Below are 15,251 nucleotides of genomic sequence, written 5' to 3' on the forward strand. Positions count from 1 at the left end.
GTAAATTAAGAAAGTGTCATATGCAAGCTCTTGCTGTAATAAGTGGGATCAGTCTAGTCCTAGGGTAATAGAGGCACAAGATGTTTCCTTGTATCCTAGAAACACATCACCTTGCAGCTAGTTAAAAAGTGATCATAGGTGATAACTATATTTGATTTTGTGGTTCCCCAGGAACATCTCTATGATTTGCCTGGGTAAAATCTGGATTCAGATTAGAGTCCCTTTATGGCATTATGTTTTACAGGAGCCTTGACATTAATCTCTTACTTACCTTCCTTGGTAACCTAAAAACAGCCCACAGGCAAAGGAGTGAGCAATAGTCCAAGTGGCAGGGTGGGTTGGGAAAATCCTATGGAGGGGGTGGTGACTGCTTGTTGTAGTGACAGCTGCGTTCTGTGACTTTAAAGGTCTTCCCCACTGCAGTTTCATTTAAGAATACTTAAGGGTGCCAGCTGTGGACACATAGTCCTGAGGTTCAAACCAGGGCTCACCTCACCAACTGTGTAACCTGGAATCAGTCACTCAATCTGTTTAAACTTCAGTTTTCAGATCTGCAAAATGGGGATAAAAGTATTACTGACCTCTTAGGGTTTTCATGAGGATTAAATGAAATAATATATATGGTGCAAAGAGCAAAGTGCCTGGCACATAATAAGCTCTTAGTAGATGGTAGCTGTTGATGAGTTCTAGGTTCACATTCTGTGGTCAGCTCATAAGTCTTAGCAACTTTTTCTCTTATATTCCCATTTTAAATGGGAAGTTTCATTTTGCCAATATTTTCCATACTTTTAGTAAATATATGCATTATTTCAAAGTTTGGAGAGATTTACATTTCAAAAAATGGCTTATGTAGAGCATATGGGAATTTATAATAGAGCCTAGAAAATGAATGAAAATTGTATTTATATTGGCCAAATTAATGCTTGAAGGAAGGAAAGGTTTTCTTTGGCGCTGGGATAATATTTTCTTTTTTTCCCCATTTTTATTGAGATGTAATGGTCATAACAGTATAAGTATATAACTGTATAAGTTTAGGGTGTACAGCATGGATAAAATTTTAATCACTACTTACTGATAGAGTTTAGAAACCTATTTAAGTATTATCTGGATGGTTTTGAGTTGTTTCCCGCTTGTCATTGACTCATTCGTTTATTCATTCATTAAAGTGTTTAAGATCCACAGGGTTCAGGATTGCGATAAATACTGTTTTCTAAACTTATGATTTAACAATTGTTGGCCAAATACAATTTAATAATCAAATGACAAAATCTGGAAATGGATTAAGGCTTTTTGGCTGCCAGATGATCTTCCAAAAAAATGTTGAAGAATTAAAAGGAATAAACTAGGAGTGTATAGATTTCATTTTTCTTAACATACGTTTTGATTCAAACATTAAGGGAAAGCTGGGACAATTTTTTTTGGAAGCCAGTTTAAAAAAGGTAAATATTTGGCTGAATACAAAGTTATATCAAATTCAAATATTTACATTTTAAACAATGTCACCAACTGCCAAAAGATTTTTCCTTTTGAATAGCAACGAAAGGTTATAGGTCTTTCTTTACCAAAATTTGCTTTCTTCTTCTCTTTACCATGTGATTAACAGACCTTGAGGAAAGAAATTCTAAGTGAAGCTTCATTGTTAAAATCCTGGGCTAGGAGCTTAGAGATTTGGGTACCATATTTCTAGATAAAGACTTATGAAAAATTTCAGAGATCAGGAACTACAGAAATGACATTTTAAATTAAAGTCTAATTTTAAAACTTGATAATTTTGTTACTGTAGTGAATGCTACAGTAACAAAATGCTTTCAGATTTTTATTTTTTCTTATAATAGGAAAAATACTCTTAGTAAAGTTATATTCTGGTTAACTTTCTTATTAATTAGCACACATCAGTACTTTTAATAATTCGGGCTTGTACTTCTGAGTTTTTTCTGAAAAGAATAAATAAAAATGTTTCATAATTGTCTAAAGTTCGCATAATTCGTGAAAGCAACATGTTTCTCTGAGTCTTTGTCTTGTGCAGAATGTTCACCTTCCATGTATACATCAGGCAAACCTGTATTTCTCAGAGATTGAGAGAATTATTTCCGTGCCCCCCCAAATAGTTGCATTTCATTTTAGAGAGCTACACCCAAACCAGATTTTCATCTGAGGAAGGATCTATTACAGAAGTGTTAAAAAGAACAAATCCAGCTTTATAATCAGATAATATCCCATAAACAGTATAAATATAATCATCTAGCCTAAAAGAAAAACAATGGGGTTGTTCTAGAGAGCAAAGAATTTTGCCAAACACAGGAAAACTCTGTGAGTCAAAAAACCCCGCAAATGATCTTTTCTAGAATATTAAGGATATAAAATTGTAAGGAAAAAGTACCCAGGAAAAAAGAGTAAATGAGAGGATTGGTCTTATTTGAGTTTTCAGTTCTTACTCCAGGCAGGGAAAATTCACCACAGCTATGGATCATCGCTACGAAGACCACACCTCATCTTTTTTATGCTCTCAGTTCCCTGTGAGTCTCAGTTTACATCCTATAGCAGCTACGGTTGAAGAAGGAATTTCTTTTCTCTCAGCAGCAGTTACATCTCTGCCCAGGAGCCACCTCTCTGCGAAGGGATGACCAGTTAGCAGCAGCAAGTAAGGAAGAGTTTGAGGAGAGAAGACAATCAGAGTGTTCACTTACTATGAGCTTCAGAAGAAAGGGTCTAGGTTGTCCCTTTATATCACATCCCCCTGGCATACAAGCAGATACACAGAAATCTGTCTGTAAAATTGCCCCCTGGGTCCATGTCTTCAGGCAGTCTTACAGTTAAGCCTGTCTCATAGTGAAAGAGCTTCTCTGATACTTGACAATTGCAAATGCAGGGCCACCTATGATGGGTGGTCTGTTATTAAATCCTGATCTGTTGGGAATTCAACATTAGATGAAACAAACAATGCAGGAAGAGAAAATATCTGCCAGCATGGCCTTTGGTACAGATTATTTTCTTAAGGAACACTTAATGATTAAAAAGTGTTACAGTGATGTTTTGGTATAATTTATACCATAAGACTTTATCATTGTTAATTTGCGTATATTGAATTTCTCTAACTAAGCTCTACATTTATTATGGATATTAGCGTGGATCTCTCCATGTTTTATTGTTGAGTATTTACTTAACTGATAAAGGTTTGTAGTAGATAGTGCATGGGCAAGTAATTTATAGCAAGACCTTGGGCATGACTCAGTGTATGCTTGATGCCTGGAAAAGTGACAACCATTGGGTACTGACTTGGTCTTATAATGCTGAGTAAAGTCTCATAGAATTACATGAGAAATGAAACTTGACATTTCTGGCTTCAAAATTTAATTTTGAAAAAGGGGAATCATGGCATCCCCCAAATGGCGCATGTCTGCTGACTAAGCAGTGCAAGATGCTGTAACTAAATCCTAACAGTGAAGGCTGGAAATAGAAATAATTGGAGAAAAGGAAAGAAAATTGTGTTAGTAAATTCAGCAACCACTAATCCCTGCTTTTTGATCAAAGGCGTCTAGACACTACCTAACTCCATTCTAGCTTTTATGACTGCTGCAAAGGACCGTGCATTCTTATTATCTTATTTACAGTGTTAGAGGATGTCTGTGTAAACAAACATCTTCTGAACACTTGTGCATTTGTCAGAGTTGCCTGTTCTCTGGGCTTATTTAGAAATCTGATTTGGTGTTAACTAGCCTTCTTTTGGAAGCTACACTCAGCAGCCCTCAGACTTACTACAACTGAAAAGCAGACATGCCATCCTGTACTTTGTGCTCTAGCTCTATCCTGTGTAAGGCATCCTCCAACTCCAAGTAACACTTTTCCAAGAGTGTAGCAGACACTACAGACATCTTACCTCGAAGACTCAGATTTTGGGGGGGACAATCTTTACCTCAAATATTTTTGTCCTTTTGTCCTATGTCATTTACACTTTTCATGTCCTGAATACTTAGTTTTTGGAAAAAAAAGATCATCATAAATAGGTGACCCCATCTCTCCATTGGAAAGAATAATGTCAAACATTTATTTGAGAACTTATATTCCAGGTGCTCTGCATCTATAGTCCCTACAACAGTCCTTCAGAGGAAAATATCATTGTTCTCGTTTTACAAATAGTCAAACTGAGAACTCAGGACGAGAAGTTACTTCTCTGACCACAGTGCTAGTAAACCAAGAATTCAGGATTAAACTGAAGGCTGATTCTAAAGCTCTTGTTCTTATTATACGACTCCAGGAAGTGTCATTAGTTCAGGCCCGTCTTAGGAGGATGTTGAATGGAAGACCTCTGTGACGTGATCTGCCTGAGAAGGTCCCCTTCTCAAAAGTTTTTCCTCTGTCCCGGCACGTATGACACACTCCTTTGATGTAAAACAACACTGTTGATGTTGCAACACTGGTGGAGGGAAGGGAAATTCTCATTCACAATTTATGTTAAATTAGTTAACTGAATTACCCAGCAGGACTCTGAGAATGGGATACAAGACCGATGGGTTTTAATACAGAGTGGTTCAGGAAGGGAAGTTGAGAACTTCAACTGAAAGCTGAAGGGGGTATAATTTGAAACTCAAGAGATTGTGTAGGGTCTAGTTTCCGCCACTAGGGGTCAGTGTGCAGGTGCCAGAAATAGGGGCCGGAGGCAGTACTGAGAAAACAAACTCGGATCGAAACGGAAACTCTTTTTCAGTTAGTAAGACTTGGCAAAGAGCCCCTGGCAGGTAAACCCCAAAGTGAAACTATAAATCAGAAGTTACTTAAGATCAGGTCCATCTGAAGACCTGAACATATATCCTGACTAGGTGAAGGCAGAATGGACTCACCATTATGACTGCTAACAAGTGATGCTTTTAAATGACAATGTGACGAAGTCGTCTCAAATTTATTAAAAATTCCCTTATTGATTACGTTTTAGGGTGATCACATGACAAAGAGAATAGAGGAAGGTCAAAAGAAAGAGCCAGACTAAGAGGTGTATTTTATAAATTATCAAGATTTAAGGATAAGCATCTCAGTTTTTTAAATGAAAGAAGTACTCTTAAATGTGTTAGATAACTGTTAAAGGTCATTTCAATCCTTTATCTTGTCATTCTTTTAGTCAAGACAAATTATACAGTGAGAGGAAGGTATCCAAGTGGTGTTAAATATTCTTCAGCAAAACGTCACATTTAGTTTTATTGGTTTCAGATACTTTAGTGTTAGCTCATTTGGGAACTATTTGTTGCACTAGGACTTGTATTTTGCAACAAATGTTCATATTCTTTTCTGTAAACATAGTTACTTGTATATTTTTAAATATGGTTTGAAAATCAAGAGGGTTTAAAATTTTTGTTAAAATAATTACTCCAGGAGATCTAATGTACAGCATGATGACTATAGTTAATAATACTGTATTGAATACTGGAAATTTGCTAAGAGAATAGAGTTTAGGTGCTCTTATCACGCACACACACAAAAGGTAACTATGTGAGGAGATGATACGTTAATTGGCTTGACTGTAGTAATCATTTCACTATGTATATGTATATCAAATCAGCATATTGTAAACCTTAAGTATATACAATTCTTATTAAAAATAAATTCAGGGCCTCCCTGGTGGCGCAGTGGTTGAGAGTCCGCCTGCCGATGCAGGGGATACGGGTTCGTGCCCCGATCTGGGAGGATCCCATATGCCGCAGAGCGGCTGGGCCCGTGAGCCATGGCCGCTGGGCCTGCGCGTCCGGAGCCTGTGCTCCGCAACGGGAGAGGCCACAACAGTGAGAGGCCCACATACCGCAAAAAGATAAAAATAAATAAATAAATTCAATCGGTCTTGGTTAAAAAAAAAAAAGAAAAAAAATAATTACTCCAGGAAACTGTGAGGTATTTAGATTTCTTCTTATTTTCCTAAATATAAATACCTTCATTTCATGGTTGGGAAAACATATTCAAAATGGTAGTTTGCATCCTTCATGATTTAACAACAGGAGCATGCGTCTGCAAAAGAGCACAGTGAAAGTTAATTGCTGCCTACTTGGAAAGCCCGAAGCAGATTTTGCCCCTGGCGAGATAATTTTACAAAAGCGGGAACGAAAAGTGAGCCAGGCTGTCTCTCAATTATTACTGTGTCAGATGAAAGCTTCTCTCTCTCTCTCCCATTCAACATATATATATATATATATATATATATATATATATATATATATACACACACACACACACACATATATATATATATATGATGAACTTAAGAGGCACACATTCAAAATGACTGTTTATAACCATAGCAGGAAAAAAGCCATAACAGAAAACACAGTATCATAAAAGGCTTCATCTGTGCCAGTGGATTTTGAGTGATGCATTCCTAGAGTCTAAAAGTACAAATTATCTTCTGGGTAAAATACCTGCCTGTGTGAGCTTTGACTTAACTTCATGTAGGTCTTTCAGCACTGGGACTTAACATTCTGACCTAACATTTAATGTATTAATCCTAATTTTAATCCGATACCAAGGCTCTCTGTTGTATTGAATCAATTCAGGTTAATTCAGAATTATGTTGCTCCCACCCAGAATCAATAGACCCACTGTTGGTTCTCTCCAAAGCTGACCACCCAGTTTTGTGAGAATCTGCAGTGAATTAGAAAATCTGTCATTGCTGGGGAGACTGGGCAGCTCAGATATGGTCTGTCATTCTCTCTGGTCTATACAATACCCACCTTTTGTCCACCGTCTCCTAAAGTAACCTGACATAACTGAGCCTGCCAGTCAATGAGATCTTTATTCTCCTGGAAGGAATGCCTTGCACACCAGCATTATTAAGAAATTTCTGGACAATGTTTAGTGGCTGAAGAATAATCCAAGGTTCTATTAAAAAGCCATCTGGGTAATTAATAGCACATTTGTTCTCAGCCTCCTCCCAATTTGTCCATTAGTGGAATAAAAGCTCAGGACAAAGGGTAATGTGGTTCAGTTATATTTTACAAGAATTCTTCAGGAAGTTGAAAACACATGATAGTTTTCCAAGGATACATATGTTTATGGGCTCCTAGAGCAGCAAATAGGAAAACTCATGAGCTTGAAACTGAAGTTTTCTGCTGCCACTAGCTATTTAACTGAAGAAAACTGATATGGAATATTGACATTCCATCCTTAGAGATGACGAGCGTGCTGCTGGTATGCCCCCCAAACATGTATAGATGAGGATGTCTCCATCATATTTAAGTTAAAAAAAATTTTCCCTGAATATTTACAAATGTGAAAAGGCAGGACTTTGATATCCTTTTACCTGATAGTTGAAGGCTTTTCTGGGCTCTCTTTTTGATGTATTTTCATGACTAGTAGCCTCAGGCAGCATATTTCTGCACCATTGCCAAATAAACTGTTTTTCTTATTGATGTTTTCTCTGTTAGTTTGCCTTTTTTCCTAAACTGCATGTACAGAGAAACTTTGAAGTCCCAGATATTTGAAGATAAAAGTTAAAAACACCTCGGCAAAGTTAAATGAGGATTTAGTGTGTTTCTTTCTGTCTTTTCGATTTATTTTAAAGCAGTGATCAGCTAAACAGCACAGGAACCCGGACTTTATAGGGATTACATTGCCACAGAGTATATTGTCTGTGTGTGTGTGTGTGTGTGTGTGTGTGTGTGATGGGGGATGTGGTGGAGTGGGAATGCAGGCAATGTCGAGGTCACAGCCAGTGAATCTGCAAATATACTTCAGTAGGTTGGGAGATGATGAGATGAAGAGAGTGACAGAAGAGAGATGGAAAGAGAGGAAGGGGGTGGAGTAAAGGGGGGGGTGGAGAAGAGAGCGGGCAGGGGAAGGGGAGAAGGAGAAAGAAAATCTCTCTTAGATAAAGGTCTGTATATTTTGAAGGTCTCAGATCCTGCAAGACATTAGTTTTAGTTACTTTTTACTAGGTGCCAGGCTAAGTACTTTCATGGATTATTTTATATAATTTTTATAACAGTGCTATAAAGTAGGTGTTCTCCTCATTTTTAGATGAGGCTTTGAGAGGCTGAGGTCACACAGCTAGTAAGTAGCAGAGCCTGCAGTCCCTGTGGCCTCCAGTCACACCCCCTCGCTCACTGACTGCCTTTCTCTTCCTCAAACATGCGGTTCTCTGGACTGGGTAACCCCTTCACCTTGAGTGACCTTCCCCTAACTCTTTCTGTGACTGTGCTTTCTCTTTCCAGCAAATGTCCGTTTAAGAAAACATGTTTTAGAAGTGACCGACCTGAGTTGAGTCTTAGTTTCATTTATTCATTCCTTTAACGCGTATTACATGTCTAGTATGTCCCAGACACTGTTGAAGGCAAGATGGGGAGAGGAAATATTTCCAGCCCTTGCCCTCAGGGGCTTACAATTTTGTCACGGGAGAGAGACAATCAAATAGACAGCTGCAAAATTATAACAATTCCTGAGGAATTGACTCTTGGGCCAAGATCTGAAGGATGGCATGGTATGATCTAAGCAGAGAGAAGAGCCAAAACGAGGTGCAGGCTGAAGGCAGCTCAGACCTTGTTCTGGGAGGGTGTGTAGGGAGTGCGGCTGGGTCTTAGAGAGAAAGGGAGAGGGAGTGAGATAGAGTGACTTGGGGTGCGTCACAACACCTAGAGCACAGCCCATGAGCAATGGGAGGCCACAAAGGGTCGCGATACAGTCAGCCGCCCTGGCCCGTGGGTTCCACACTCACGGATATGAGGGAGGGCAGACTGTACCTTGACATTTTACATAAGGGGCTTGAGCATCCACGGATTTGGAGCCAACCTTCCCTCCCCAGCCCCATACCGACGGAGCATACTGTGGTATTTCACTTGTGGAGAAGCTCTTCCCCAGACCGATGTCATTCAGGAACTTACCCCTGTCATTTCCTTTCCTCGGGAGATTTCACTGTGGCTTTTAGTGGAACCTTGACCCCAGGATGCCTTCAGCACCATGCATTCAGGAGAGGGTCTGGAGGGCTCAGCAAACAGTGGTCACTGCTACTTTAGGACAGCTTCAGGTACAGGCCGCTCTGACCCAGCAAGGACATGAAGGAAAGCACAGGTTTATTCCTAAACTAATTTCTGTTTTAGAAGCACAGACTCTGAGAGAAGCCCAGGAATGAACCTGTTTAACTATCCATTTGTGACTAAGTAGTTTTTCGAATTCACTGAGTTAGGAGGTCAGCTGTCTCAGCTGCCAAAGTGTGAGGGGAACACAGAGAGTCAGCCCTCAGGGCCTCACGGAGGCAGTTCTTAGCCAGGAGGGCTGGGTCTCTCCTCAGCAGAACAAATATTTGTTAGCACTTTACACAAGAATAATCTTGAGCTCATCGTATTTACATTGCAAATGATCTGTAAATAGCAAAGCAGTCATGTGTACCTGAAGTTTGTCATTTGTTTGAGGATATTATATAGATAGAAGACGAGAGAAGTGAGTTTTGGGAGGGAGAGCAGTGCCATGAGAAAGCAAACACAAAACCTCCAGCAGAACCTGTCTTTGCCAGGGTGGATACTTAAAAGGCCACCCCAGAATGAATCCCAAGTGAACGCTCCCTCCAGCATCTCCCTTGGCAGGTTAAGTGGACCTAGACTTATAAACCCAACTGTCAGAGCAAGTTGTCTCTGAAAGGAGTAAATAGACAGCCCTGCCCTGGCTCTGATACAGTAGTCTCTGGAGCATCATGGGAGGTTTTCTTCCTGTAGGACCTCCCAGTGTCCAGCCCCTGTGGCCTATAACTCATTAGCAACTTCTGGAAGGGAAGAGAAGGCAATCCCTGTCTGCTAGAAACAATACGTCTTCAACACTTTCTTTTTTTAATTAAAAAAAATTTTTTAAACACCTTTATTGGAGTATAATTGCTTTATAATGCTGTGTTAGTTTCGGTTGTATAACAAAGTGAATCAGCTATACGTATACATATATTCCCATATCCGCTCCCTCTTGCATCTCCCTCCCACACCTCTAGGTGGTCACAAAGCACGGAGCTGATCTCCCCGGGCGATGCAGCTGCTTCCCACTAGCTATCTATTTTACATTTGGTAGTGTATATATGTCCATGCCACTCTCTCACTTCATCCCAGCTTACCCTTCGCCCTCCCCCTGTCCTCAAGTCCATTCTCTACATCTGTGTCTCTATTCCTGTCCTGCCCCTAGGTTCATCAGAACCATTTTTTTTTTAGACTCCATATATATGTGTTAGCATACGGTATTTGTTTTTCTCTTTCTGACTTACTTCACTCTGTATGACAGACTCTAGGTCCGTCCACCTCACTACAAATAATTCAATTTCGTTCTGTTTTATGGCTGAGTAATATTCCATTGTATATATGTGCCACATCTTCTTTATACATTCATCTGTCGATGGACACTTAGGTTGCTTCCATGTCCTGGCTATTGTAAATAGTGCTGCAATGAACATTGTGGTACATGACTCTTTTTGAATTATGGTTTTCTCAGGGTATATGCCCAGTGGTGGGATTGCTGGGTCGTATGGTAGTTCTAGTTTTAGTCTTCTAAGGAACCTCCATACTGTTCTCCATAGTGGCTGTATCAATTTACATTCCCACCAACAGTGCAAGAGGGTTCCCTTTTCTCCACACCCTCTCTAGCATTTATCGTTTGTAGATTTTTTTTGGGGTGGGGGTGGTACGCGGGCCTCTTGCTGCTGCGGCCTCTCCCGTTGCGGAGCACAGGCTCCGGACGCGCAGGGTCAGTGGCCATGGCTCACGGGCCCAGCCGCTCCGCGGCATGTGGGATCTTCCCGGACCGGGGCACGAACCTGTGTCCCCTGCATCAGCAGGCGGACTCTCAACCACTGCGCCACCAGGGAAGCCCCCATTTGTAGATTTTCTGATGATGGCCTTTCTGACTGGTGTGAGGTGATACCTCATTGTGGTTTTGGTTTGCATTTCTCTAATGATTAGTGATGTTCAACACTTCCAAGAGCTAGATTTTCATGTTCACACGAGTCAACACGTGTGGATACATCACGGTCAGGTGCATAGAGCACTTTCCTATCTGTTTTGGAATCACGCTTTTCCATTAGAAAATGGGGGGAAAAAGGAGAGCATTTTAGATAAAGAAGAGTTGGTTTGAGAAAAAAAAAAAACGTTCACAAAACAGTCTTCACAGTGTAAGGGAAGGTACTCCAATCTTTCTGTCTATGCAATTTAAAAATTTTATTGACGTGTATTCTGCATGAGGGTTATCCCTACATGGTGTTAAGCTTCTGGAAGTATCTTCATCATTCTCCCAAACCTGTCCCCCAAATGAAGTATGAAATCTCATCATTACTAGATTTTTCTCAATGCTAACGTTTTTAGTTGTTTGAAAAGCTTTCTTTAGATATAATGAACAAACATATAATTCATCCATTTAAAGTGTACAATTCAATGTTTTTTACTATATTCACAGGATTATGCAACCATCATCACAATCTAATATTAGATCTTTTTTGTTTCCCTAAAGACAAAAGCCCTTACCCTTCGCAGTCCCTCCTCATTCCTTTCTACCCCAAGCTGTAGGCAAGCACAAAGCTACTTTCCATCTCTATAGATTTGCCTGTGCTGGCCATTTCATATAAATGGGATAATACGATATGTGCCCTTTTGTGACTGTCTTTTTTCACTTAGCATGTTTTCAAGTTTTATCCATTTTGTCACATGTATCAGGACCTCATTTCTTTTTATTGCTGACTAATATTCCATTGTGTGATTATAGCACATTTTATTTTCTTATTCATCAGTGAATGGACAGTTGGGTTGTTTTTACTTTTTGACTCTTTGTAATGCTGCTTTAAACATTTATGTACAGGTTTTTTTTTTCCTGTGTGGACATGTAGTTTTATTTCTCTTGGGCAGATACTTAAAAACAGAATTTCTAGGTAACTCTGGGTCGAACATTTTGAAGAAATGCCAGACTGTTTTCCAGAGAGCTACACCGTTTTACATTTGTACTAGCAAAAAGGTTCCAATTTCTCCACATTCTCACCAATGCTTGCAACTGTCTGTCTAATGTTTCTTTATATGAAGCATTATTCTTCCTTTACTACTATTTTGCAATTCATATCCCTCTCTTAGCTCCCTCCTTCCCTTTCCCTATCAAGTTTCTAATATAATAGCATGAATTAGTTTATCAAATGGCTTTCTTGTGAGAGTGGGTTTTTCTTTGCTTCAGTGCATTTCTGTGCTAGGTTGGGCTGGGGGAAAGTGTAGGGAGATAGAGGTATGAGGCACCCGAAGAAGCATGGCGCCCATGGGGACTTTGACCACTTCACAGACTGTTTAGCCAAAGGCCTGGGCTGGAGACAGGGTCATGGAATTTCGGTCGGTAAGCACACCTCTGGTTCCTTGAAAAAATGGGTGGAGTTGTATTAGTTGTCTCTAAGGGGAAGTATATTTTCTTTCCTTCTTTCTTTCTTTTTTGCGGTACGTGGGCCTCTCACTGTTGTGGCCTCTCCCGTTGCAGAGCACAGGCTCCGGACGTGCAGGCTCAGCAGCCATGGCTCACAGGCCCAGCCGCTCCGCGGCATGTGGGATCTTCCCACACCGGGGCACGAACCCGTTTGCCCTGCATCGGCAGGCGGACTCTCAACCACTGCGCCACCAGGGAAGCCCGGCTAAGTACATTTTCAAAGATTTCTGAAACTCAGAGCAATCCAGCCTGGTGGAACTCTGCTTAAGAGCTCTAGACAATCACTGCCCACCATGACTCCAAATGGGGTCTGAGAATGCTTTCTTGACTGGTCGGTCCATGACAGAAATTGAGACCAAGTGTTTAGAAACATTTTTAACAATTATGACATGGCTCTGCCATCCAAGCTGGATGAACTCAAGTTTGGTGAACTCATCTTGGTGAATAGGGTTTAACTTGTTCACTCGTCAGATTCACCTAATGAGTTGCATGTGGTGTGAGCTGCATTCTAGACACAGGCAGTAGAACCAGGACAGATGGGAAATTAAAAATAAAATTAGTCCTTAGCCACAGTGTGAGAACCATTGCATTACAGGAAAGTAATGCTTTTCAGCATTTTCCTTCCTTCAACTACATTAGCCTTTGATACAGGAAGGGATGGGGTCTGGGCATAGGAGAATAACGATAGGAGCAGGCATTAACTGAACACTTACTAAACACTAGGCTCTGTGCTAAGCACTTTACTCACTGTGACTGATTTAGTTGATACAATTGCTATTTCCATTTCATTATGCTATTACTATTTCCGTTCCAGGGAACTGTGGGGCAGGAGGCATAAGTACTAGCTCTGTAGGTAGGTTTCCATCCTGATGGGTTAGCAGGGTGAGTCCTGCTTCAGCTTCAAGCCCGCCTAGTTCAGGAGGGTCTGCCCTCTTCACTGATTTGGACTCTGGTCACCTCTCCTCCCCTTGGCTCTCCCTGTCTTGGCCTCTGTCTCTGCTGGCTGATTGACTGGATCCCAGGGATATGGGAAAGTCCTGTGAGGCAAGAGGATGGGGGTGCAAATAGGAAGAATCAAGGCAGGAAAAGAAGCTGAGAAAGAGCCCAGAGGTGTGAAAGAGAGCTTGGCTGGAGGCCTTTCTTAGGGGAAGAGTTGTAGCAATTGTTGTGGAAAGTGGAAATGTGGGGAATGAAATAGATGTTTAAAGAACTAAGTGGGAGGTAATCACATCTTCTGTTTCTCCACAACCTTAGGGAAAAATCCACAGAACTTTGTATGCTGTTGGAGTGAGGTGGGTATTTTCCTTTTGCAAACATGGTCCTGGGCAAGAGCAGGGCAGGCTGTCTGGCCATGTTTGGCTTACGTCTGAATGACCAGTGCCCTTCAATCTCACTCCCAGCTAGTGTAGCCTGGGACTTACTGTTTACACTGGGGGAGAAGAGCCTCGTAGCTCTGTGTGGTATTTTGGAAGGGGTGGGGTTAGGGATGGGAAAGGGATGGAGTCTCCCTGCCTACTCTCTTCCTAGAGAGTAACCACGTGGGTGTGGATCAGTTTCTTTCCTCCCTCCCCCACCTATATGTCTGCAAAAGTTTACCCTGCAGAAGTCATTTTTGCAGCGGGATCGTATTTGCTCGATGCAGATTTTCTAAGGTGGACCTGTGCTAAACTACTTTGCATTGTTTCCCATCACAGTAATTATTTTAATGACTTGTAAAGTGGTCTCCTTATTTAGGGATCTGAGGTTAGTGACCCTTAGGAAAAGCAACTGACCTTGAGCAGACTTCCATAGGCTCGACCCTCAGGTTCATTTCCCATCAGTGAGTGTCATGGGGCTCCATGACACTCACCGTGTCGTACAGCTCCACGCAGAACAGTGCCTGGCACATAATAGGCGCTCAATAAATATTTGTTGTTTGTTGGAAAAATAAACATTAGTCATTTACACTCAGTATCAAATCTATGCTCTCAGGGAAGCAGTTTCTCCTACATAAGCCCTTACACATTTGCCAGCCAGAGAGCAGTACTGTCTGTTCTTTACTAGTCTTTCAGGTTAAGTTGCTAGAAATGAGGTGTGCTATGTAGAATGTTTAGGGGACTTCCCTGAGAGATTCTTTGAGATGCATAATTTGCCGGCTGGAGAAGACATCAGTCTTTTGTAAGTCAGATTTTTCCAATTTAAAATGAAATATTTTGCTTCTGGGGACTCTTCTCAGGGGACTGTAAAGTGCACTTGTGTCACTGTGTAATTTCTTCAACAAGAGCTTATCTCGGGAGCATCGTAGTGGCTGGGAATTAAGAAACTTCTGTTTCAGTTCCAACCTCACCAGCGGCTTCCGTGTGACCTTAGGGAAATTAGTTAACCTCCTTGGATTTTATGTGCTTCAAAATGAGGGTCAGACCATTACCTCATAGTCTGGGCTCAAGGAGCTGAAACCCAGCGCGATTCCCAGGTGAAGGCTGCTAAAAGCAAGCAGTCTTGTTCCGCAGTTTGGAAGTCCCTCCCCCAGTTCAGAAGTGAACGGTCACTCATCTGTCAGCCTGCAGTCCTTCGGGGGGGCTTATTGTACACGAACAATACCTTAGAGGTGAGGGGTCAGTCACTATTTTTAAAGGATGTTATGTATTTAATCTTCTCATTTGGTTTTCTCCATCGTGCGGAAGGCAGGATTTATTGTGATCTCAATTCTATAAATTCAGTTTAGGGCAGGGAACTTGAAAGACGAATTAGAAGTTAAAAACTCAGTAGCATATAGGGCAATGTACATTCTTCCATAATCTGGCCCCATGGAATGACAGTTTCTATGGCAATATTTACATTTTCAGTATAAATTACACGTTGGGGCTTCCCTGGTGGCG

The sequence above is a fragment of the Mesoplodon densirostris genome, chromosome 13 (genome assembly GCF_025265405.1).
Source record: "Mesoplodon densirostris isolate mMesDen1 chromosome 13, mMesDen1 primary haplotype, whole genome shotgun sequence".
NCBI classification, from domain to species: domain Eukaryota; kingdom Metazoa; phylum Chordata; class Mammalia; order Artiodactyla; family Ziphiidae; genus Mesoplodon; species Mesoplodon densirostris.